The 3,181-nt window shown below is 41.7% G+C and overlaps 1 pseudogene; it reads right to left on the bottom strand.

Moving 5' to 3' along the window:
- Nucleotides 1–1,369: 1,369 nt before the first annotated feature.
- LOC117284907 lies at nt 1,370–1,541 on the bottom strand (annotated as a pseudogene).
- Nucleotides 1,542–3,181: the final 1,640 nt, after the last annotated feature.

Raw genomic sequence — 3,181 nt, 5'->3', positions numbered from 1 at the left:
CTTTATGATGACACTGAGCAGTGTCTGCTAGGGCACCTTCCTGTCCTGTGTCCTGCCTCCTGCCTCAGGCTGCCAAGGTAACCGTCCCACAAACACTGTGTCCTGGTGCTGTCTCCACCAGAGGGGCAGAGTAGCCCCGGTGTGGCCCTGCCTGCCCTCCCAGGAGGCCATGCCCAGGCAGTCCATGCTTTGTCACTGTCTGCAGAGATCTGTGTGGAGGCCTTATCATTCATTCTTAGCTCTTAATTGTTCTTTCTGAGCTGAAATGCTACATTTAATCTTTAACCAAATCATGTCTCCTGGATTTTGTAGTCTTCTCCTACACATTTCCTAAACAAGATTTTAAAGATACGTAGGTGTGTGTTCACCTGTAAGTTTTTGATTTGAGATGGGGTCTCATCTGTTCCCCAGACTGGTCTTGACCTCCTAGCTCAAATGATCATTGTACCTCAGCTTCCCAAGGAGCTGGGACTATAGGTGTGCACCACTGTGCCTGGCTTCATCTGCAATTGTGAGAGATCCTTTCATCTCATCATTTTGAAATTGAGTCCTAAGCATTAGTGCTTTCCACCTAAGAGTATTTAATGGAAAGGTTGCACTGTCTGAAGGATACTTTCTATTTATGGGAGAGTGGTATTTGCAGATGAAATTTGGGTGCTGCTGGGGATAAATGGATGGGGAATACTCCTCTCAGTAATTCCCGTCGACTTTCAACCAACTAGGCTCCTTGTATCCTCTCCTAAACATAACTAAGACAGTAATAAATATTTAACTATCACTACAGAAAGTTAAGCACAGTGAGAGAAGGCAACTTTTTCTATTTTTGCACTTATCACTGTTTAAACATTCCCCAATTTATAAAACTACATTTCTTCATAAACCCAGAACTACATAAGGAAAGGAGTAAGACCCCCTTGTCTGAATGTCCTTCCTCCTTACCTGCATTGTGTGTTAGATTCCTACATCAAATGTATAAAACCTGACTTAAGTTGGTCCTGTACACTCAGGCTTCCTGTACTTCCTTTTAACTGATGAAAGATTATTTTTAAGGCCCCATCCTTAGTATATTTGTATAGTTGCTTACCTGCTATAAATGCAATATTAATGCTTTTAAAGTATGAATCTATGCCAAAGATCAATTTTTGTTTTACTAAAGATTACTTAGAGGAAATAGAATCATTTTTACTTTCCAAGTTCTTCCAGTGTTTTGAGACACTGGTTTACACTTTATGCCAGATGTACTTTTCTCTAATATCAATGTTCAAGACACAGTGAAGCAAAAATTAAAGTAAAAATTAAAAAAAAAACCCTGAATAATTCAAGATTTTGCCACTAAAAACATTTATAAGCGAGGATTTGTTATATGCAAGTATTTTCCGCCTCTTTTGTTGTTTTAAAAAATAAAATGCATTTGTTTAAATAATTTCCTAAAAAAAACCCCCAAAAAACCAAAAAAAAAAAAAAGTAAGGGCCTTTTGTTCAGGAGTTAGAGTGGTTCTTTTATTTTACACTTGATCTTAGCCAAAAGGCCGAGAAGCGATTGGTTCTTTTATTTTGTATTTGGGGTGGTATGTAAAGTTAGTAAGGACCCAGACCTGAGGAGAGACAGGAGTGGCCATATAGGTGGCTGAAGATATGCAGATACAAAGCCATAAATTTTTGGCTAAAGGATTGGACTGGTTCAGCAAGGAATGAATTAACTGCAGGATCCTGTGGAAATAATTAGGAACTGCCAGAAGTGGCTGGGATGCAGCCATAGGGCACTGTGAAGGAAACAGGAGGGCTACCCAAATAAAGGAGCACAGAGAGGATGGGGTGGGGGACCTAGTTAGTGACAGAGACTCCTGTAGTAAGTCTGTAATCCCCTCCTGCCCAGTATACAATGCAGGCCTCAGGAAAAAATACACTAAAAGACAGAACTAGGGGAAAAAAAGTGTGGTGCCAGGATGACCAATACCAGTGCAACTGACAAAGGCCCTGGAAGGTCCCAGGCACTGACTTTTATTGGCAATTAATTGTGGTAAAGGTGATATGTGGTTTCTATGGAAATTAATGTAAACAAAGCTCATAAAGAACAAGACAAAGTATTCTCAAATGATATTAGACAAAATACATAATTGTAATTAGAACATTGTCCTTATAGTCAGAAGGCTTTAGTTGTGGGAATGAAATTTGGGTGCAAGTTGCTCTGACCTTAGCACATAGGCTTCAGCCAGACTCACTTCTATACAGAAGCCAATTGTGGGGCTAACTCTGCAGCCTGCTTTGGGCATAATCAATATTACAGTCCTCTGCCATTAGGGTGAGGGAAAATGTGAGCATAAGAAATGATTCTATCCCTGAGGCAAAAGAAAGACAACTGAGTTGAAGCCATAACAAGATTATAAATAAAATGCACAGAAGAATAATATAGGAACAGGGGGTGTTTAAAGTCTTCTTTATCAATCATGGAACACAGGGAGGATGAGAAGGACAGACAGCTGTCAGAGTGCTGCAGATGATCAGAAAGGGTCCTGTTCACATGGGCTGCAGGGACTGGGCTTTCAATCTTTAGGACCATTTTGTTAGCTAGTCTATCTTCATAAGGCTGGGTGTCAGGAGAGGACAAAAGAAGGTTACTAGCATGTCAGATCTCTTTTTGGATTTGTTGCAGAACTGGAAGAGATAGCCTCTAATGAGGCTGGCCTCTGGGCTGAGGTTTGGCCCAAGCAGAAAGGTGAGGCCATATAAAAGCTTAAAGGGCTGTACCCCTTAAGTTACCAGGGAGTGGCTTGGATACAAAGGAGAGTGATCGGGAGCAGGGAAACCCAATGCTTATATAGCTGGAGTGTGAATTTTGTGAGGTGGGTGTTGGTGAGACCATTAGCCCTTTCTACCTTTCTGGATGACAGAGGCCAGTAGGAGGTGTGGAAGCTCCATTAGACACCAAGTGACTTGGACACCTCCTGTAATATTTGACTAATGAAAGCTAGGCCATTGTCTGATTGGATGTGGGAAGGCTAAACCTGGGGATAATTTCACCTAGGAGGGAATTAATAATGGTGGAGGCCCTCACTCAACTGGTGGGGAAAGCCTCTACCCATCCAGTGAAGGCATGGATCCAGATTAGGAGGTTACTCAGCTTCCATACTCAAGAAATGTGGGTGAAATCAATGTGTCAGCCTTCAGTGGGGAAAAAGCC

This window comes from Fukomys damarensis, unplaced genomic scaffold, assembly GCF_012274545.1.
Source record: "Fukomys damarensis isolate Sample0158 unplaced genomic scaffold, DMR_v1.0_HiC HiC_scaffold_39, whole genome shotgun sequence".
NCBI lineage: Eukaryota > Metazoa > Chordata > Mammalia > Rodentia > Bathyergidae > Fukomys > Fukomys damarensis.
Note: the sequence above shows the minus strand (reverse complement) of the source record. Positions and strands in the feature narration are given on the sequence as shown.